This window comes from Gadus morhua, unplaced genomic scaffold (genome assembly GCF_902167405.1).
Source record: "Gadus morhua unplaced genomic scaffold, gadMor3.0, whole genome shotgun sequence".
Classification (NCBI taxonomy): Eukaryota; Metazoa; Chordata; class Actinopteri; order Gadiformes; family Gadidae; genus Gadus; species Gadus morhua.
This window is the reverse complement of record NW_021963992.1, coordinates 26,978-47,691: the sequence shown is the minus strand read 5'-3', so window position 1 is coordinate 47,691 and position 20,714 is coordinate 26,978. Positions and strand designations below refer to the sequence as shown.

The 20,714-nt window shown below is 46.1% G+C and overlaps 24 non-coding genes and 1 pseudogene across 24 annotated transcripts; 2 read left to right on the top strand and 23 right to left on the bottom strand.

Moving 5' to 3' along the window:
* The first annotated feature begins 827 nt into the window (after positions 1 to 827).
* trnap-agg (transfer RNA proline (anticodon AGG)) lies at positions 828 to 899 on the top strand. The gene has a single exon. It is a non-coding gene; the product is annotated as a tRNA-Pro (tRNA).
* A 491-nt stretch (positions 900 to 1,390) lies between these two features.
* Positions 1,391 to 1,472, bottom strand: trnal-aag (transfer RNA leucine (anticodon AAG)). The gene has a single exon. It is a non-coding gene; the product is annotated as a tRNA-Leu (tRNA).
* Positions 1,473 to 1,792: 320 nt separating this feature from the next.
* Positions 1,793 to 1,864, top strand: trnap-agg (transfer RNA proline (anticodon AGG)). Its single transcript has one exon. It is a non-coding gene; the product is annotated as a tRNA-Pro (tRNA).
* Positions 1,865 to 2,469: 605 nt separating this feature from the next.
* Positions 2,470 to 2,589, bottom strand: LOC115538590 (uncharacterized; annotated as a pseudogene).
* Positions 2,590 to 3,010: 421 nt separating this feature from the next.
* LOC115538635 (5S ribosomal RNA) lies at positions 3,011 to 3,129 on the bottom strand. Its single transcript, XR_003975465.1, has one exon. It is a non-coding gene; the product is annotated as a 5S ribosomal RNA (ribosomal RNA).
* Positions 3,130 to 9,987: 6,858 nt separating this feature from the next.
* Positions 9,988 to 10,106, bottom strand: LOC115538587 (5S ribosomal RNA). The gene has a single exon (XR_003975418.1). It is a non-coding gene; the product is annotated as a 5S ribosomal RNA (ribosomal RNA).
* A 421-nt stretch (positions 10,107 to 10,527) lies between these two features.
* Positions 10,528 to 10,646, bottom strand: LOC115538584 (5S ribosomal RNA). The gene has a single exon (XR_003975415.1). It is a non-coding gene; the product is annotated as a 5S ribosomal RNA (ribosomal RNA).
* A 421-nt stretch (positions 10,647 to 11,067) lies between these two features.
* LOC115538627 (5S ribosomal RNA) lies at positions 11,068 to 11,186 on the bottom strand. The gene has a single exon (XR_003975457.1). It is a non-coding gene; the product is annotated as a 5S ribosomal RNA (ribosomal RNA).
* A 421-nt stretch (positions 11,187 to 11,607) lies between these two features.
* On the bottom strand, positions 11,608 to 11,726 carry LOC115538632 (5S ribosomal RNA). Its single transcript, XR_003975462.1, has one exon. It is a non-coding gene; the product is annotated as a 5S ribosomal RNA (ribosomal RNA).
* Positions 11,727 to 12,147: 421 nt separating this feature from the next.
* Positions 12,148 to 12,266, bottom strand: LOC115538626 (5S ribosomal RNA). Its single transcript, XR_003975456.1, has one exon. It is a non-coding gene; the product is annotated as a 5S ribosomal RNA (ribosomal RNA).
* Positions 12,267 to 12,677: 411 nt separating this feature from the next.
* LOC115538630 (5S ribosomal RNA) lies at positions 12,678 to 12,796 on the bottom strand. The gene has a single exon (XR_003975460.1). It is a non-coding gene; the product is annotated as a 5S ribosomal RNA (ribosomal RNA).
* A 421-nt stretch (positions 12,797 to 13,217) lies between these two features.
* LOC115538585 (5S ribosomal RNA) lies at positions 13,218 to 13,336 on the bottom strand. The gene has a single exon (XR_003975416.1). It is a non-coding gene; the product is annotated as a 5S ribosomal RNA (ribosomal RNA).
* Positions 13,337 to 13,757: 421 nt separating this feature from the next.
* Positions 13,758 to 13,876, bottom strand: LOC115538636 (5S ribosomal RNA). Its single transcript, XR_003975466.1, has one exon. It is a non-coding gene; the product is annotated as a 5S ribosomal RNA (ribosomal RNA).
* A 421-nt stretch (positions 13,877 to 14,297) lies between these two features.
* On the bottom strand, positions 14,298 to 14,416 carry LOC115538588 (5S ribosomal RNA). Its single transcript, XR_003975419.1, has one exon. It is a non-coding gene; the product is annotated as a 5S ribosomal RNA (ribosomal RNA).
* A 421-nt stretch (positions 14,417 to 14,837) lies between these two features.
* On the bottom strand, positions 14,838 to 14,956 carry LOC115538625 (5S ribosomal RNA). The gene has a single exon (XR_003975455.1). It is a non-coding gene; the product is annotated as a 5S ribosomal RNA (ribosomal RNA).
* A 421-nt stretch (positions 14,957 to 15,377) lies between these two features.
* On the bottom strand, positions 15,378 to 15,496 carry LOC115538624 (5S ribosomal RNA). The gene has a single exon (XR_003975454.1). It is a non-coding gene; the product is annotated as a 5S ribosomal RNA (ribosomal RNA).
* A 421-nt stretch (positions 15,497 to 15,917) lies between these two features.
* On the bottom strand, positions 15,918 to 16,036 carry LOC115538623 (5S ribosomal RNA). Its single transcript, XR_003975453.1, has one exon. It is a non-coding gene; the product is annotated as a 5S ribosomal RNA (ribosomal RNA).
* Positions 16,037 to 16,456: 420 nt separating this feature from the next.
* LOC115538621 (5S ribosomal RNA) lies at positions 16,457 to 16,575 on the bottom strand. Its single transcript, XR_003975451.1, has one exon. It is a non-coding gene; the product is annotated as a 5S ribosomal RNA (ribosomal RNA).
* A 420-nt stretch (positions 16,576 to 16,995) lies between these two features.
* Positions 16,996 to 17,114, bottom strand: LOC115538629 (5S ribosomal RNA). The gene has a single exon (XR_003975459.1). It is a non-coding gene; the product is annotated as a 5S ribosomal RNA (ribosomal RNA).
* A 421-nt stretch (positions 17,115 to 17,535) lies between these two features.
* LOC115538620 (5S ribosomal RNA) lies at positions 17,536 to 17,654 on the bottom strand. Its single transcript, XR_003975450.1, has one exon. It is a non-coding gene; the product is annotated as a 5S ribosomal RNA (ribosomal RNA).
* Positions 17,655 to 18,075: 421 nt separating this feature from the next.
* LOC115538619 (5S ribosomal RNA) lies at positions 18,076 to 18,194 on the bottom strand. The gene has a single exon (XR_003975449.1). It is a non-coding gene; the product is annotated as a 5S ribosomal RNA (ribosomal RNA).
* A 422-nt stretch (positions 18,195 to 18,616) lies between these two features.
* On the bottom strand, positions 18,617 to 18,735 carry LOC115538618 (5S ribosomal RNA). Its single transcript, XR_003975448.1, has one exon. It is a non-coding gene; the product is annotated as a 5S ribosomal RNA (ribosomal RNA).
* A 421-nt stretch (positions 18,736 to 19,156) lies between these two features.
* On the bottom strand, positions 19,157 to 19,275 carry LOC115538617 (5S ribosomal RNA). Its single transcript, XR_003975447.1, has one exon. It is a non-coding gene; the product is annotated as a 5S ribosomal RNA (ribosomal RNA).
* A 421-nt stretch (positions 19,276 to 19,696) lies between these two features.
* LOC115538616 (5S ribosomal RNA) lies at positions 19,697 to 19,815 on the bottom strand. The gene has a single exon (XR_003975446.1). It is a non-coding gene; the product is annotated as a 5S ribosomal RNA (ribosomal RNA).
* Positions 19,816 to 20,235: 420 nt separating this feature from the next.
* Positions 20,236 to 20,354, bottom strand: LOC115538615 (5S ribosomal RNA). The gene has a single exon (XR_003975445.1). It is a non-coding gene; the product is annotated as a 5S ribosomal RNA (ribosomal RNA).
* Between the last annotated feature and the right edge of the window lie 360 nt (positions 20,355 to 20,714).

Below are 20,714 nucleotides of genomic sequence, written 5' to 3'. Positions count from 1 at the left end.
TTTCGTGAAATGCTTCAGGATTCCAATTGATATCCCTTAAACCAGCTTTTTTCGGGAAAAGCTAGTGAATATTTTTGTCTTTGTTCTTAGTTGCCATCAACGCACAAACCTGCTTTATTGGGAATAGAATGTATTGGAATATATCTTAAGCCACATACATCAGGGCATGTCATTACTGAAATGCATTAAGGAGTATATATTTTTCACACTTTCACGCTATTCAACTTGTGCTCGTGATCTCAAATTGATTCTTTTTGGCATAATGAACTGCCAATTGCGTTAGTGTGAATGAAAGATCCACAAAGTGAGACCTTGTGTAGGTGTTCAAGGAATGTTGTCGCTTTTTTGAGGGAATTCGAAGCATGTAACTGAGAAATTACCAATCAACAGTATTGCCTTTGAGAAAAGCATTTCAAAACAATCCTTGAACACAGATCATGTACTGGCAGTGGTGGGATTTGAACCCACGCCTTAATCCAGCGCCTTAGACCGCTCGGCCACACTACCACAAAACTCTAACATTCTTAATGGCCTTTCAAAATGATGCTGCAATGCAAAGGGTTGAATGCCCTTGCAAGGATTTGAAACAACGTCTCCTCGAACTGCAGCATTGATCCAGCACCTTGGAAAACTCGGCAGCACTATATCAGAGGACATTTGTTACTATTTTTGAATTACAAAGTAGGACTTTAATGCAGTCCAAAGGAAGAACGAATTTTGTAATTTGACGGCAATAAATTGGAATTATACAGTTGTTCTTAAACCCTTGCACCCCTGCTAATAATTTGAGCATTTTCAAAAATTGACATGTCAAATTATGTTCATCTGGGTCGTTGGTCTAGGGGTATGATTCTCGCTTAGGGTGTGAGAGGTCACGGGTTCAAATCCCGGACGAGCCCTCGGTTCTTTGCTCACTGTTGTGCACAGCCTAGAAAGATTGAGCAGATATTTCGTGAAATGTTTCAGGATTCCAATTGATATCCCTTAAACCAGCTGTTTTTGGGAAAAGCTAGTGAATATTTTTGTCTTTGTTCTTAGTTGCCATCAACGCACAAACCTGCTTTATTGGGAATAGAATGTATTGGAATATATGTTAAGGTACATACATCAGGGCATGTCATTACTGAAATGCATTAAGAGTATATATTTTTCACACTTTCACGCAATTCAACTTGTGCTTGTGATCTCAAATTGATTCTTTTTGTCATTATTAACTGCCAATTGCGTTAGTGTGAATGAAAGATCCACAAAGTGAGACCTTGTGTAGGTGTTCAAGGAATGTTGTCGCTTTTTTGAGGAAATTCGAAGCATGTAACTGAGAAATTGCCATTCAACAGTATTGCCTTTGAGAAAATCATTTCAAAATAATCCTTGAACACAGATCATGTACTGGCAGTGGTGGGATTTGAACCCACGCCTCCTAAGAGACTGGAGCCTTAATCCAGCGCCTTAGACCGCTCGGCCACACTACCACAAAACTCTAACATTCTTAATGGCCTATAAAAATGATGCTGCAATGCAAAGGGTTGAATGCCCTTGCAAGGATTTGAAACAACGTCTCCTCGAACTGGAGCATTGATCCAGCACCTTGGAAAACTCGGCAGCACTATATCACAGGACATTTGTTACTATTTTTGAAATACAAAGTAGGACTTTAATGCAGTCCAAAGGAAGAATGAATATTGTAATTTGACGGCAATAAATTGGAATTATACAATTGTTCTTAAACCCTTGCACCCCTGCTAATAATTTGAGCATTTTCAAAAATTGACATGTCAAATTATGTTGCTGTGGCTCGTTGGTCTAGGGGTATGATTCTCGCTTAGGGTGCGAGAGGTCTCGGGTTCAAATCCCGGACGAGCCCTCGGTTCTTCGCTCAATGATGTGCACAGCCTAGGAAGATTGAGTTGATATTTCGTGAAATGCATCAGGATTCCAATTGATATCCCATAAACCAGCTGATTTCGGGAAAAGCTAGTGCATATTTTTGCCTTTGTTCGTAGTTGCCATCAACGCACAAACCTGCTTTATTGGGAATAGAATGTATTGGAATATATCTTGGGGCACATACAACAGGGCATGTCATTACTGAAATGCATTAAGGAATATATATTTTTCACACTTCCACACTATTCAACTTGTGCTCGTGATCTCAAATTGATTCTCTTTGGCATAATTAACTGCCAATTGCGTTAGTGTGAATGAAAGATACATAAAGTGAGACCTTGTGTAGGTGTTCAAGGAATGTTGTCGCTTTTTTGAGGAAATTCGAAGAATGTACCTGAGAAATTGCCATTCAACAGTATTGCCTTTGAGAAAAGCATTTCAAAATAATCCTTGAACACAGATCATGTACTGGCAGTGGTGGGATTTGAACGCACACCTCCAATAAGACTAGAGCCTAAACCCATCGCCTTTTTTTTTTTTAATCTTTTTAATGTTTTCAATTTGTTTACAATTTCCCGTCACTACTTACAGCAACCTGGCCTTCCGAGGAGGTCTCCCATCCAAGTACTAACCAGGCCCGACCCTGCTTAGCTTCCGAAATCTGACGAGATCGGGCGTGCCTATGGTGGTATGGCCGTAAGCAATTATAGACTTGACCATATTAGCTTTTATACAGGGGGAGGACGTAAGGAGTGAGAGCGCTGCCGTGGCCAGAGACGGGACTTGTACAGAAACAATGATTAGATCCATAATGAATGAATGAATACGTTATTCCAGACTCAGAGCAACATATTTGAACGCAATGCATTACACTGCTTGGGCGTCATCGTTTGCGTGATCTTTTGAAGAAACGTAGCGTTGCAAAACCTGGGATGGACTATGGTGGACCGCCGTCATTGCAGCTCTCTGCTACGTCACTACACTGTCCACATGTTTCACAAATAGAGTTTGAGGAGACGTCGTCAGAGTCTGTATGTTGCTTAAATTCTCCAAAACAGTGGGCGCTAAAGATCAGCGCACGGTAGGCCATTGCATCCAATGAGCTCGAGTTGAAAAAGTATAATGCATACAGCACCAGGTATTCCCAGGCGGTCACCCATCCAAGTACTAACCAGGCCCGACCCTGCTTAGCTTCCGAGATCAGACGAGATCGGGCGTGCCTAAGGTGGTATGGCCGTAAGCATATATAAACTTGACCATATTAGCTTTTATACAGGGGGAGGACGTAAGGAGTGAGAGCGCTGCCGTGGCCAGAGACGGGACTTGTACAGAAACAATGATTAGATCCATAATGAATGAATGAATACGTTATTCCAGACTCAGAGTTACATATTTGAACGCAATGCATTACACTGCTTGGGCGTCATCGTTTGCGTGATCTTTTGAAGAAACGTAGCGTTGCAAAACCTGGGATGGACTGAGGTGGACCGCCGTCATTGCAGCTCTCTACTACGTCACTACACTGTCCACATGTTTCACAAATAGAGTTTGAGGAGACGTCGTCAGAGTCTGTATGTTGCTTAAATTCTCTAGAACAGTGGGCGCTAAAGATCAGCGCACGGTAGGCCATTGCATCCAATGAGCTCGAGTTGAAATAGTATAATGCTTACAGCACCTGGTATTCCCAGGCGGTCACCCATCCAAGTACTAACCAGGCCCGACCCTGCTTAGCTTCCGAGATCAGACGAGATCGGGCGTGCCTTTTTTTTATCTTTTTTTATTATCAAAAATATATTCCATTTAATACAATTACGCATTCATTTATACGTAAATCAATAAAAGTAAATGAAAAACAGTCCCACAAATTAAACCACCCTCAGAAACCGCACAAACAATTAACTAAACACACTTTCTCTTTTAAATTAAAAATAAGAACCACACAGCAAAAGCAATATCTTTTCCCGAATACACTTACCCTCGAAATTAAACCGCCCCTCAAACCCAAAGCACAAACCGAACAGCCAAACACAGAATCTTTTAACCTCGACCATTTACCCACAAAATTAAACCACCCCTCATTCGAAAAAACCACACAAAACCAAAATCCCCCAAAAAAAACCCCACTCTCCCACCTCCAAAAATAAGTCACCCCCTTTAAACCACCCAAATCAACCCCAAACGGTGCCCTGCTCAGTCATCCATACAATTCCATTCTCATTCACACCACATACTCCCGCGCTCTCTACAAACATACTCACAAACAAAGCCTCGTCCACAACATACAGCATTCGTAAGTGTCTTTTCCATTCATTCACAAACAGCCTCCATGCATCCAACTTTCTTCTTTCATACAGCGCAAAATTGCGTCTGTTAAAAATCGCCCTCCTTGCGAATCCAAAGATCATATTGATCATTTTCCAATTTCTATATTTCCTACTCACTCCCAAGAGTACAGACAATTCCCACCCCCGTTCCATCCAGCAGTCTCCCACACTGCACCCTCCCAGCAGCCCCTTGATTTTTCCCCAGAATTCCGCTAGCTCGCAACAATGCACAAAAATGTGATTCACGTCTTCATCCCCACTTTCACACACCATACACGTCCTCCCATACACTCCCCTGTGCATTTGGTGCAGGATGATGCATGTGAAAATCCTCCTGTGCCTTATCTTGAAATCAAGATCAAATATTGCATGCGGTGTGTGCGGTATGTTAATGTACTTCCACAAAATGTTGGGTGTAATGTCCGGATATGTGTCTGCCCATTTACTCTCACATGTGGGTTTTTGCACTCTATGTGTCAATGCATGCTTATACCAAATCTGTGTTTTGACATCAGTAATGGCGTGTGTCTCCCCCCCCAGGCACAGGAAGATTCCCACCGCATCATCCTGCCCAACCCTCCCCTTATTTCTAAACCCGTCCCCCCATTCACTCATCACACACTCTTCCACTCTCTCCAACACTTTCACAATCACTCCCCTCCTATATGTTATCCCCTTCCCTCTCATTATCCTAATCACTCTTTCTTTATCCCATCTCCCTCCCCTGTCGACTAGATCTCCCACCCGCTTCAGCCCCGCCCTCTCAAGAGCCACGCTCTTGATGACCCCTCCGCCCCCCTGTTTAAAATATGGGCTGGAGAGGAACGGCAGCCTCATCACAGACGCTCTTGACTCGCATACGAGTGTAGTCTTATCAAACAGCAGGAACCACGCGTTGAGCACCTCCTGGAAGAACCGCGGCAGATGTGCATATGCCGCTGCGTTCTGCGTCTGCAACAAATTGTCATTACTTAAGAGACCAAATGTGCTCAGCCACTGGCTGAAGTGGCCCTTCCAGGCCGCCTCCCGACTTGCATCCCTAAATTTGCCTATCAATTTAGTTCGTAACGCAGTTCTTTTTGCGAGTACGTCCATCAATCCTAGCCCACCCTGATCATTGACCCTTATCAGCGTTCTATGCGCTATACTGGCTGCTTTGCTCCTCCAAATAAAGTCTCTAACGACTTTAGCAATCTTCTGCTCAGCCCAAGTCGGAAGCGCACAAGTGCTCAAGGCATGGTTCACCTGCGACAACACTAGAGCATTGGTGACGGCCACCCTTCCCCTCAACAGCAGACCCCTAGCCCTCCACATATTCAGGGTCTTTTGCATACGCCCAATAACCTCCTTCCACGTCAAATCATCGCATTCATTCTCATCACTACCAACATACACTCCGAGCACTTTTCTTTTATTCTCCACTACTTTGAATCCCCATTTGTTATTTAGGTCTTTGTTCCTACCCATCCCCATTATTTCAGACTTTTCCATATTAATTTTTGCTCCTGAAGCTCTCTCATAAGTTGCTATATGTTTCAACACTATATCAACATCATTCTCACTTTTAACCATTACATTAATATCATCCGCATACTGCATTAAACTAATTTTTCCCTTACCTATTCCACACACTCTTTTATCATTCAAAATTAAAGCCGCCAACGGCTCCGCCACCATGCTGTAGAGCAGTGCTGACATTGGGCAGCCCTGCCTCACTGACCTCTTGACATCGAAAGAGTCAGTCAGAGCACCGTTACACTTAATTTTACTCTTAGCCCCCCCATAGAGCAAACCCACCCACCCCCTTAATTTAGTCCCAAATCCAAGTTTCTCCAGTACCCTCCCCAAAAAATCCTGATCCACCCTATCAAACGCTTTGTTTAAATCAATCCCCAGCCACAATCCTCCCACCCCTTCCATATCTCTTACTACCTGTTTTATTGTTATTATCGAATCCCCAATGTCCCTCCCCGGAATGCTATACGCTTGAGTTGGACCTATTACTGAACCTATTACCTCCCTCATTCTATTCGCAAGTATCTTAGCAATTATTTTATAGTCAGTGTTGAGTAGACTGATTGGCCTATAGTTATCAAGATTTTTGTTATCACCCTTATTTTTATAAAAAATCGTAATTATGCCTAATCCCATACTCTCCGGGAGCCAGCCTGTTTTCTCCACATACTTGCAGAGTTTTTCAACCACCGGAGCCAGAATTCCCTTAAAGCCGACGTAAAACTCGGCTGTCAGACCATCACTCCCCGGGCTCTTATTCTTGTTTAGTCCATCAATAGCACTATAAATCTCTTGCACAGAAAATTCACAATCGCACCAAGCACTATCCTCTCTACTTAAAGTCCTCTCCAGTGCCTCTAAGGCCTCTCCCACACTATCCTCATCACATGCATCTTTTTTAAATAAACACTCATAATAATCCCTAACTACTTTTAATATCTCTTCCTTATCAGTTATTATTTGACCATTATTATCTAATACTTCCTTTATCTCCGTTTTATTTTGTTTTTGTTTTTCCAAACCCAGGAAAAAGGCTGTGCTCCTTTCCCCTTCATACATATATTGAATCCTGCTTCTAATAGCAGCCCCTCTACACTTCGCTACCTCTAAGGCACTCAATTTTTCTTTTAAATCCACATATTTTTCCGTACATATATTACCCTCCTCATCTAACAGTTTAATTTCCTCATTTAGTTGTTTTCTCAAATGAACCTCCTCTGCATTTTCCCTTTTCCTTTTTTCTATACCATACCTGACACATTTGTTTTTAATTCTTATTTTCACACTCTCCCACCACACACTCATATTCGCATCATCATTCCATTCATCCATCATTCTCTTCAAAAAAAAACCCATGCTCTTCACAAACACAGCATCTCCCAAAAAGCTGGCATTAAAGCACCAAGGCCTCTGGTTAACACTCCCTCCCCTCCCTCCCACCTCTAACCTAATCCCCGCGTGGTCACTCCAAGTATTATTGATGTATTCCACACTCTTAATTAATTTAACATTACCACTTTGTACCAACACAAAGTCAATTCTACTCTGTTTCAGAGTATTAGCAACAAGTTGCCTCCTTGAAAAAACCCTTTTCCACGGGTGTAGGACTCTCCATATGTCTACCAATTGATAGTTCTCCATCAAATCCCTAAGGGTTCGCCTAGTGCTGTCCCCTTTAAACGTATTGTTCCTCGACAAATCAGACCGAGTCAAAATAACATTAAAATCCCCCACAATCATACAGTTAGGGTTGCACCACACATTCAAACCAGCCAAAAAAACCCTCCTCTCCTTCTCCCCATTGGGTGCATATAAATTAATTATTCTAAGTTCCCTCCCCTCATAAACACAATCAACAACTAACAACCTCCCCTCTAAATCTCTATGAACTAAATTAATCCCCGTTATTTTAGCACTATTAAAGCATATCGCCACTCCCCTGGCCCTGGGAGTCCCTTCAGAAACATAAATCTGGCCTTTCCACTGCTTTCTACTCATATTCAGTAGGTTGTCATCCCACCTAGTTTCCTGCAAACACAAAATATCAGCTCTTATGTCCAATATGGCATTTCTTTTACATTCAGTTCTCAAACCGTTCGCATTCAGGGAAAAGATAACCAAAGCCATAAATAATAAAAATAAAATAAGGAAAAACCAACGAAAAAGAGCCAGCTAGCACATTAACCTTCATCAAAAAAATTAACAATTCTTGTTCTTCTTCCCCCTCCCCTCCGTTTCTTGCCCCGCGGACAGCCTTCTTTTCGCCTCCCTTAGCTCCTCCATGTCCATATCACTCCCCGAGCTCCCCTCCCTCCCAGTATTATCAACAAAATCCCCACTCTCACCCACCTCATCATTGCCCCAAGTCATTTTAAGTATAGTTTTCCCCGTCCCATCCCCAAACATTCTTACCCCTTCCCGTCTTTCACCTCTGCCTCTCGCGCTCCTGTCTCCCTTCCGCCGCGGCAGGCCCTCGCTCCGCTCTCCCCTCAGGTCCGCAGGCTGGCCCGAGGTGAGCTCCTCCTCCAACAACGTGGGGAATTCCTCCCCCCCAGAGGCACCGTCCCGGTCCATGCTCGCGCCCATGCCCTCCTCCTCGTCCTCACCACCACCGTCGTCCGGCGCCCCCGGTTCACTGCCATCCAGCTCGCCGCCATCCTCCTCCGCCTCCTTCTCCACCGGGCATATACAGTCTCTCTCTCTCCTCCGGCATGTCAGACACTTTACCACCCCTGTGGCACACTCCCGAGCGTAGTGGCCCTGGCATCCGCAATTATGGCAGGTGAAATCCGGGCACTCACGCAGGATGTGGCCCGGCTGCATACAGCTCCTACATACCTTCATCTGACGGTCATGGATTACTCTAAAGTATTCAACACCCGTTGCCGTGTTGAATTTAGTAGAATATGGCAAGGATTGCACGAGCTCATTAAATTTGACCCGTACAATCCTTGTTCCATCGGCAATATTGGTGCCCGGCCACATCCTCCTCTTAATAGACGAAATCGCCCGGACTCCCCACCCACTTAGTTTATCCAGGATTTCGTCATCAGAAGTGTATGCTGGCAGGGTAAGAAAAGAGACCACCAGCTCGTCATTGCAAAGTTCTCTGGCAGTAATCCTAGTGTTGTGTATTTTAAACCCATCGAGCAGACGGTCCTTCCCCCTCTCTCCGCACACCGTCACCTCCAGCTTCCCGAGGGCCAGCACCCTACAGGCCCTTATTTCTCCGCACACAACCGCCATAGCCTTCATTAATTCTCCTATGGGTATAACGTCCCCGCACTGCTCCACGCAAACCGTGAGCCTCCTCTCATACTTGCGCTCTATCTTCTTTATCCCGTCCACTGTTTCTCCACCAGCCACCTGCTCATGCCTGCCTCCAGCCGCCTTGCCGTTCCCATCTCCCCCGCTCTCTCCTTCTCTCCTTTCTCCTCCCGACTCCTCCGCAATACTCCTTCCTCCTCGCAACCCGCCAGCTTTTCCGTCCTCCTCCACCTCACGTCCTGCTCCATTCACCGTCCCTCCAGCACGCTGCCCGCCGGCACTCATTTCCCCCGGTGGCTTCGCCGAAGCTAGGCCCCGGATCATTCTCGCCTCCACAGTTGCAAACGAACAAAAACGACTGAAAAAATATATATATAATAACTCAGGGCAATCCCCCAACAGTCTATGACTGCGGGGGACGAAAAAAAACACAAAATAACTGGGTTGTTAGACCAGATAGCAATACTCCAAAGAAAACTCTCTCCACCAAAACAAACAATTTACCATGCGGCTGTCCAAAAACACTACGTACTCCGACACTGTAGGGGGCGCCAGGGTGGTATGGCCGTAAGCAATTATAGACTTGACCATATTAGCTTTTATACAGGGGGAGGACGTAAGGAGTGAGAGCGCTGCCGTGGCCGGAGACGGGACTTGTACAGAAACAATGATTAGATCCATAATGAATGAATGAATACGTTATTCCAGACTCAGAGCAACATATTTGAACGCAATGCATTACACTGCTTGGGCGTCATCGTTTGCGTGATCTTTTGAAGAAACGTAGCGTTGCAAAACCTGTGATGGACTAAGGTGGACCGCCGTCATTGCAGCTCTCTGCTACGTCACTACACTGTCCACATGTTTCACAAATAGAGTTTGAGGAGACGTCGTCAGAGTCTGTATGTTGCTTAAATTCTCCAAAACAGTGGGCGCTAAAGATCAGCGCACGGTAGGCCATTGCATCCAATGAGCTCGAGTTGAAAAAGTATAATGCTTACAGCACCAGGTATTCCCAGGCGGTCATCCATCCAAGTACTAACCAGGCCCGACCCTGCTTAGCTTCCGATATCAGACGAGATCGGGCGTGCCTAAGGTGGTATGGCCGTAAGCAATTATAGACTTGACCATATTAGCTTTTATACAGGAGGAGGACGTAAGGAGTGAGAGCGCTGCCGTGGCCAGAGACGGGACTTGTACAGAAACAATGATTAGATCCATAATGAATGAATGAATACGTTATTCCAGACTCAGAGTTACATATTTGAACGCAATGCATTACACTGCTTGGGCGTCATCGTTTGCGTGATCTTTTGAAGAAACGTAGCGTTGCAAAACCTGGGATGGACTAAGGTGGACCGCCGTCATTGCAGCTCTCTGCTACGTCACTACACTGTCCACATGTTTCACAAATAGAGTTTGAGGAGACGTCGTCAGAGTCTATATGTTGCTTAAATTCTCCAAAACAGTGGGCGCTAAAGATCAGCGCACGGTAGGCCATTGCATCCAATGAGCTCGAGTTGAAAAAGTATAATGCTTACAGCACCTGGTATTCCCAGGCGGTCACCCATCCAAGTACTAACCAGGCCCGACCCTGCTTAGCTTCCAAGATCAGACGAGATCGGGCGTGCCTATGGTGGTATGGCCGTAAGCATTTATAGACTTGACCATATAAGCTTTTATACAGGAGGAGGACGTAAGGAGTGAGAGCGCTGCCGTGGCCAGAGACGGGACTTGTACAGAAACAATGATTAGATCCATAATGAATGAATGAATACGTTATTCCAGACTCAGAGTTACATATTTGAACGCAATGCGTTACACTGCTTGGGCGTCATCGTTTGCGTGATCTTTTGAAGAAACGTAGCGTTGCAGAACCTGGGATGGACTAAGGTGGACCGCCGTCATTGCAGCTCTCTGCTACGTCACTACACTGTCCACATGTTTCACAAATAGAGTTTGAGGAGACGTCGTCAGAGTCTGTATGTTGCTTAAATTCTCCAAAACAGTGGGCGCTAAAGATCAGCGCACGGTAGGCCATTGCATCCAATGAGCTCGAGTTGAAAAAGTATAATGCTTACAGCACCTGGTATTCCCAGGCGGTCACCCATCCAAGTACTAACCAGGCCCGACCCTGCTTAGCTTCCGAGATCAGACGAGATCGGGCGTGCCTAAGGTGGTATGGCCGTAAGCAATTATAGACTTGACCATATTAGCTTTTATACAGGAGGAGGACGTAAGGAGTGAGAGCGCTGCCGTGGCCAGAGACGGGACTTGTACAGAAACAATGATTAGATCCATAATGAATGAATGAATACGTTATTCCAGACTCAGAGTTACATATTTGAACGCAATGCATTACACTGCTTGGGCGTCATCGTTTGCGTGATCTTTTGAAGAAACGTAGCGTTGCAAAACCTGGGATGGACTAAGGTGGACCGCCGTCATTGCAGCTCTCTGCTACGTCACTACACTGTCCACATGTTTCACAAATAGAGTTTGAGGAGACGTCGTCAGAGTCTATATGTTGCTTAAATTCTCCAAAACAGTGGGCGCAAAAGATCAGCGCACGGTAGGCCATTGCATCCAATGAGCTCGAGTTGAAAAAGTATAATGCTTACAGCACCTGGTATTCCCAGGCGGTCACCCATCCAAGTACTAACCAGGCCCGACCCTGCTTAGCTTCCGAGATCAGACGAGATCGGGCGTGCCTATGGCGGTATGGCCGTAAGCATTTATAGACTTGACCATATAAGCTTTTATGCAGGGGGAGGACGTAGGGAGTGAGAGCGCTGCCGTGTCCAGAGACGGGACTTGTACAGAAACAATGATTAGATCCATAATGAATGAATGAATACGTTATTCCAGACTCAGAGTTACATATTTGAACGCAATGCATTACACTGCTTGGGCGTCATCGTTTGCGTGATCTTTTGAAGAAACGTAGCGTTGCAGAACCTGGGATGGACTAAGGTGGACCGCCGTCATTGCAGCTCTCTGCTACGTCACTACACTGTCCACATGTTTCACAAATAGAGTTTGAGGAGACGTCGTCAGAGTCTGTATGTTGCTTAAATTCTCCAAAACAGTGGGCGCTAAAGATCAGCGCACGGTAGGCCATTGCATCCAATGAGCTCGAGTTGAAAAAGTATAATGCTTACAGCACCTGGTATTCCCAGGCGGTCACCCATCCAAGTACTAACCAGGCCCGACCCTGCTTAGCTTCCGAGATCAGACGAGATCGGGCGTGCCTAAGGTGGTATGGCCGTAAGCAATTATAGACTTGACCATATTAGCTTTTATACAGGGGGAGGACGTAAGGAGTGAGAGCGCTGCCGTGGCCAGAGACGGGACTTGTACAGAAACAATGATTAGATCCATAATGAATGAATGAATACGTTATTCCAGACTCAGAGCAACATATTTGAACGCAATGCATTACACTGCTTCGGCGTCATCGTTTGCGTGATCTTTTGAAGAAACGTAGCGTTGCAAAACCTGGGATGGACTAAGGTGGACCGCCGTCATTGCAGCTCTCTGCTACGTCACTACACGGTCCACATGTTTCACAAATAGAGTTTGAGGAGACGTCGTCAGAGTGTGTATGTTGCTTAAATTCTCCAAAACAGTGGGCGCTAAAGATCAGCGCATTGCATCCAATGAGCTCGAGTTGAAAAAGTATAATGCTTACAGCACCTGGTATTCCCAGGCGGTCACCCATCCAAGTACTAACCAGGCCCGACCCTGCTTAGCTTCCGAGATCAGACGAGATCGGGCGTGCCTATGGTGGTATGGCCGTAAGCATTTATAGACTTGACCATGTAAGCTTTTATGCAGGGGGAGGACGTAAGGAGTGAGAGCGCTGCCGTGGCCAGAGACGGGACTTGTACAGAAACAATGATTAGATCCATAATGAATGAATGAATACGTTATTCCAGACTCAGAGCAACATATTTGAACGCAATGCATTACACTGCTTGGGCGTCATCGTTTGCGTGATCTTTTGAAGAAACGTAGCGTTGCAAAACCTGGGATGGACTAAGGTGGACCGCCGTCATTGCAGCTCTCTACTACGTCACTACACTGTCCACATGTTTCACAAATAGAGCTTGAGGAGACGTCGTCAGAGTCTGTATGTTGCTTAAATTCTCCAAAACAGTGGGCGCTAAAGATCAGCGCACGGTAGACCATTGCATCCAATGAGCTCGAGTTGAAAAAGTATAATGTTTACAGCACCTGGTATTCCCAGGCGGTCACCCAACCAAGTACTAACCAGGCCCGACCCTGCTTAGCTTCCGAGATCAGACGAGATCGGGCGTGCCTATGGTGGTATGGCCGTAAGCATTTATAGACTTGACCATGTAAGCTTTTATACAGGGGGAGGACGTAAGGAGTGAGAGCGCTGCCGTGGCCAGAGACGGGACTTGTACAGAAACAATGATTAGATCCATAATGAATGAATGAATACGTTATTCCAGACTCAGAGCAACATATTTGAACGCAATGCATTACACTGCTTGGGCGTCATCGTTTGCGTGATCTTTTGAAGAAACGTAGCGTTGCAAAACCTGTGATGGACTAAGGTGGACCGCCGTCATTGCAGCTCTCTGCTACGTCACTACACTGTCCACATGTTTCACAAATAGAGTTTGAGGAGACGTCGTCAGAGTCTGTATGTTGCTTAAATTCTCCAAAACAGTGGGCGCTAAAGATCAGCGCACGGTAGGCCATTGCATCCAATGAGCTCGAGTTGAAAAAGTATAATGCTTACAGCACCAGGTATTCCCAGGCGGTCATCCATCCAAGTACTAACCAGGCCCGACCCTGCTTAGCTTCCGAGATCAGACGAGATCGGGCGTGCCTAAGGTGGTATGGCCGTAAGCAATTATAGACTTGACCATATTAGCTTTTATACAGGAGGAGGACGTAAGGAGTGAGAGCGCTGCCGTGGCCAGAGACGGGACTTGTACAGAAACAATGATTAGATCCATAATGAATGAATGAATACGTTATTCCAGACTCAGAGTTACATATTTGAACGCAATGCATTACACTGCTTGGGCGTCATCGTTTGCGTGATCTTTTGAAGAAACGTAGCGTTGCAAAACCTGGGATGGACTAAGGTGGACCGCCGTCATTGCAGCTCTCTGCTACGTCACTACACTGTCCACATGTTTCACAAATAGAGTTTGAGGAGACGTCGTCAGAGTCTATATGTTGCTTAAATTCTCCAAAACAGTGGGCGCTAAAGATCAGCGCACGGTAGGCCATTGCATCCAATGAGCTCGAGTTGAAAAAGTATAATGCTTACACCACCTGGTATTCCCAGGCGGTCACCCATCCAAGTACTAACCAGGCCCGACCCTGCTTAGCTTCCAAGATCAGACGAGATCGGGCGTGCCTATGGTGGTATGGCCGTAAGCATTTATAGACTTGACCATATAAGCTTTTATACAGGAGGAGGACGTAAGGAGTGAGAGCGCTGCCGTGGCCAGAGACGGGACTTGTACAGAAACAATGATTAGATCCATAATGAATGAATGAATACGTTATTCCAGACTCAGAGTTACATATTTGAACGCAATGCGTTACACTGCTTGGGCGTCATCGTTTGCGTGATCTTTTGAAGAAACGTAGCGTTGCAGAACCTGGGATGGACTAAGGTGGACCGCCGTCATTGCAGCTCTCTGCTACGTCACTACACTGTCCACATGTTTCACAAATAGAGTTTGAGGAGACGTCGTCAGAGTCTGTATGTTGCTTAAATTCTCCAAAACAGTGGGCGCTAAAGATCAGCGCACGGTAGGCCATTGCATCCAATGAGCTCGAGTTGAAAAAGTGTAATGCTTACAGCACCTGGTATTCCCAGGCGGTCACCCATCCAAGTACTAACCAGGCCCGACCCTGCTTAGCTTCCGAGATCAGACGAGATCGGGCGTGCCTAAGGTGGTATGGCCGTAAGCAATTATAGACTTGACCATATTAGCTTTTATACAGGAGGAGGACGTAAGGAGTGAGAGCGCTGCCGTGGCCAGAGACGGGACTTGTACAGAAACAATGATTAGATCCATAATGAATGAATGAATACGTTATTCCAGACTCAGAGTTACATATTTGAACGCAATGCATTACACTGCTTGGGCGTCATCGTTTGCGTGATCTTTTGAAGAAACGTAGCGTTGCAAAACCTGGGATGGACTAAGGTGGACCGCCGTCATTGCAGCTCTCTGCTACGTCACTACACTGTCCACATGTTTCACAAATAGAGTTTGAGGAGACGTCGTCAGAGTCTATATGTTGCTTAAATTCTCCAAAACAGTGGGCGCAAAAGATCAGCGCACGGTAGGCCATTGCATCCAATGAGCTCGAGTTGAAAAAGTATAATGCTTACAGCACCTGGTATTCCCAGGCGGTCACCCATCCAAGTACTAACCAGGCCCGACCCTGCTTAGCTTCCGAGATCAGACGAGATCGGGCGTGCCTAAGGTGGTATGGCCGTAAGCAATTATAGACTTGACCATATTAGCTTTTATACAGGGGGAGGACGTAAGGAGTGAGAGCGCTGCCGTGGCCAGAGACGGGACTTGTACAGAAACAATGATTAGATCCATAATGAATGAATGAATACGTTATTCCAGACTCAGAGTTACATATTTGAACGCAATGCATTACACTGCTTGGGCGTCATCGTTTGCGTGATCTTTTGAAGAAACGTAGCGTTGCAAAACCTGGGATGGACTAAGGTGGACCGCCGTCATTGCAGCTCTCTGCTACGTCACTACACTGTCCACATGTTTCACAAATAGAGTTTGAGGAGACGTCGTCAGAGTCTGTATGTTGCTTAAATTCTCCAAAACAGTGGGCGCTAAAGATCAGCGCACGGTAGGCCATTGCATCCAATGAGCTCGAGTTGAAAAAGTATAATGCTTACAGCACCTGGTATTCCCAGGCGGTCACCCATCCAAGTACTAACCAGGCCCGACCCTGCTTAGCTTCCGAGATCAGACGAGATCGGGCGTGCCTAAGGTGGTATGGCCGTAAGCAATTATAGACTTGACCATATTAGCTTTTATACAGGGGGAGGACGTAAGGAGTGAGAGCGCTGCCGTGGCCAGAGACGGGACTTGTACAGAAACAATGATTAGATCCATAATGAATGAATGAATACGTTATTCCAGACTCAGAGTACATATTTGAACGCAATGCATTACACTGCTTGGGCGTCATCGTTTGCGTGATCTTTTGAAGAAACGTAGCGTTGCAAAACCTGGGATGGACTAAGGTGGACCGCCGTCATTGCAGCTCTCTGCTACGTCACTACACTGTCCACATGTTTCACAAATAGAGTTTGAGGAGACGTCGTCAGAGTCTGTATGTTGCTTAAATTCTCCAAAACAGTGGGCGCTAAAGATCAGCGCACGGTAGGCCATTGCATCCAATGAGCTCGAGTTGAAAAAGTATAATGCTTACAGCACCTGGTATTCCCAGGCGGTCACCCATCCAAGTACTAACCAGGCCCGACCCTGCTTAGCTTCCGAGATCAGACGAGATCGGGCGTGCCTAAGGTGGTATGGCCGTAAGCATTATAGACTTGACCATATTAGCTTTTATACAGGGGGAGGACGTAAGGAGTGAGAGCGCTGCCGTGGCCAGAGACGGGACTTGTACAGAAACAATGATTAGATCCATAATGAATGAATGAATACGTTATTCCAGACTCAGAGTTACATATTTGAACGCAATGCATTACACTGCTTGGGCGTCATCGTTTGCGTGATCTTTTGAAGAAACGTAGCGTTGCAAAACCTGGGATGGACTAAGGTGGACCGCCGTCATTGCAGCTCTCTGCTACGTCACTACACTGTCCACATGTTTCACAAATAGAGTTTGAGGAGACGTCGTCAGAGTCTGTATGTTGCTTAAATTCTCCAAAACAGTGGGCGCTAAAGATCAGCGCACGGTAGGCCATTGCATCCAATGAGCTCGAGTTGAAAAAGTATAATGCTTACAGCACCTGGTATTCCCAGGCGGTCACCCATCCAAGTACTAACCAGGCCCGACCCTGCTTAGCTTCCGAGATCAGACGAGATCGGGCGTGCCTATGGTGGTATGGCCGTAAGCAATTATAGACTTGACCATATTAGCTTTTATACAGGGGGAGGACGTAAGGAGTGAGAGCGCTGCCGTGGCCAGAGACGGGACTTGTACAGAAACAATGATTAGATCCATAATGAATGAATGAATACGTTATTCCAGACTCAGAGTTACATATTTGAACGCAATGCATTACACTGCTTGGGCGTCATCGTTTGCGTGATCTTTTGAAGAAACGTAGCGTTGCAAAACCTGGGATGGACTAAGGTGGACCGCCGTCATTGCAGCTCTCTGCTACGTCACTACACTGTCCACATGTTTCACAAATAGAGTTTGAGGAGACGTCGTCAGAGTCTGTATGTTGCTTAAATTCTCCAAAACAGTGGGCGCTAAAGATCAGCGCACGGTAGGCCATTGCATCCAATGAGCTCGAGTTGAAAAAGTATAATGCTTACAGCACCTGGTATTCCCAGGCGGTCACCCATCCAAGTACTAACCAGGCCCGACCCTGCTTAGCTTCCGAGATCAGACGAGATCGGGCGTGCCTAAGGTGGTATGGCCGTAAGCAATTATAGACTTGACCATATTAGCTTTTATACAGGGGGAGGACGTAAGGAGTGAGAGCGCTGCCGTGGCCAGAGACGGGACTTGTACAGAAACAATGATTAGATCCATAATGAATGAATGAATACGTTATTCCAGACTCAGAGTTACATATTTGAACGCAATGCATTACACTGCTTGGGCGTCATCGTTTGCGTGATCTTTTGAAGAAACGTAGCGTTGCAAAACCTGGGATGGACTAAGGTGGACCGCCGTCATTGCAGCTCTCTGCTACGTCACTACACTGTCCACATGTTTCACAAATAGAGTTTGAGGAGACGTCGTCAGAGTCTGTATGTTGCTTAAATTCTCCAAAACAGTGGGCGCTAAAGATCAGCGCACGGTAGGCCATTGCATCCAATGAGCTCGAGTTGAAAAAGTATAATGCTTACAGCACCTGGTATTCCCAGGCGGTCACCCATCCAAGTACTAACCAGGCCCGACCCTGCTTAGCTTCCGAGATCAGACGAGATCGGGCGTGCCTAAGGTGGTATGGCCGTAAGCAATTATAGACTTGACCATATTAGCTTTTATACAGGGGGAGGACGTAAGGAGTGAGAGCGCTGCCGTGGCCAGAGACGGGACTTGTACAGAAACAATGATTAGATCCATAATGAATGAATGAATACGTTATTCCAGACTCAGAGTTACATATTTGAACGCAATGCATTACACTGCTTGGGCGTCATCGTTTGCGTGATCTTTTGAAGAAACGTAGCGTTGCAAAACCTGGGATGGACTAAGGTGGACCGCCGTCATTGCAGCTCTCTGCTACGTCACTACACTGTCCACATGTTTCACAAATAGAGTTTGAGGAGACGTCGTCAGAGTCTGTATGTTGCTTAAATTCTCCAAAACAGTGGGCGCTAAAGATCAGCGCACGGTAGGCCATTGCATCCAATGAGCTCGAGTTGAAAATAGTATAATGCTTACAGCACCTGGTATTCCCAGGCGGTCACCCATCCAAGTACTAACCAGGCCCGACCCTGCTTAGCTTCCGAGATCAGACGAGATCGGGCGTGCCTAAGGTGGTATGGCCGTAAGCATTTATAGACTTGACCATATTAGCTTTTATACAGGGGGAGGACGTAAGGAGTGAGAGCGCTGCCGTGGCCAGAGACGGGACTTGTACAGAAACAATGATTAGATCCATAATGAATGAATGAATACGTTATTCCAGACTCAGAGTTACATATTTGAACGCAATGCATTACACTGCTTGGGCGTCATCGTTTGCGTGATCTTTTGAAGAAACGTAGCGTTGCAAAACCTGGGATGGACTAAGGTGGACCGCCGTCATTGCAGCTCTCTGCTACGTCACTACACTGTCCACATGTTTCACAAATAGAGTTTGAGGAGACGTCGTCAGAGTCTGTATGTTGCTTAAATTCTCCAAAACAGTGGGCGCTAAAGATCAGCGCACGGTAGGCCATTGCATCCAATGAGCTCGAGTTGAAATAGTATAATGCTTACAGCACCTGGTATTCCCAGGCGGTCACCCATCCAAGTACTAACCAGGCCCGACCCTGCTTAGCTTCCGAGATCAGACGAGATCGGGCGTGCCTAAGGTGGTATGGCCGTAAGCATTTATAGACTTGACCATATTAGCTTTTATACAGGGGGAGGACGTAAGGAGTGAGAGCGCTGCCGTGGCCAGAGACGGGACTTGTACAGAAACAATGATTAGATCCATAATGAATGAATGAATACGTTATTCCAGACTCAGAGTTACATATTTGAACGCAATGCATTACACTGCTTGGGCGTCATCGTTTGCGTGATCTTTTGAAGAAACGTAGCGTTGCAAAACCTGGGATGGACTAAGGTGGACCGCCGTCATTGCAGCTCTCTGCTACGTCACTACACTGTCCACATGTTTCACAAATAGAGTTTGAGGAGACGTCGTCAGAGTCTGTATGTTGCTTAAATTCTCCAAAACAGTGGGCGCTAAAGATCAGCGCACGGTAGGCCATTGCATCCAATGAGCTCGAGTTGAAAAAGTATAATGCTTACAGCACCTGGTATTCCCAGGCGGTCACCCATCCAAGTACTAACCAGGCCCGACCCTGCTTAGCTTCCGAGATCAGACGAGATCGGGCGTGCCTAAGGTGGTATGGCCGTAAGCATTATAGACTTGACCATATTAGCTTTTATACAGGGGGAGGACGTAAGGAGTGAGAGCGCTGCCGTGGCCAGAGACGGGACTTGTACAGAAACAATGATTAGATCCATAATGAATGAATGAATACGTTATTCCAGACTCAGAGTAACATATTTGAACGCAATGCATTACACTGCTTGGGCGTCATCGTTTGCGTGATCTTTTGAAGAAACGTAGCGTTGCAAAACCTGGGATGGACTAAGGTGGACCGCCGTCATTGCAGCTCTCTGCTACGTCACTACACTGTCCACATGTTTCACAAATAGAGTTTGAGGAGACGTCGTCAGAGTCTGTATGTTGCTTAAATTCTCCAAAACAGTGGGCGCTAAAGATCAGCGCACGGTAGGCCATTGCATCCAATGAGCTCGAGTTGAAAAAGTATAATGCTTACAGCACCTGGTATTCCCAGGCGGTCACCCATCCAAGTACTAACCAGGCCCGACCCTGCTTAGCTTCCGAGATCAGACGAGATCGGGCGTGCCTAAGGTGGTATGGCCGTAAGCAATTATAGACTTGACCATATTAGCTTTTATACAGGGGGAGGACGTAAGGAGTGAGAGCGCTGCCGTGGCCAGAGACGGGACTTGTACAGAAACAATGATTAGATCCATAATGAATGAATGAATACGTTATTCCAGACTCAGAGTTACATATTTGAACGCAATGCATTACACTGCTTGGGCGTCATCGTTTGCGTGATCTTTAGAAGAAACGTAGCGTTGCAAAACCTGGGATGGACTAAGGTGGACCGCCGTCATTGCAGCTCTCTGCTACGTCACTACACTGTCCACATGTTTCACAAATAGAGTTTGAGGAGACGTCGTCAGAGTCTGTATGTTGCTTAAATTCTCCAAAACAGTGGG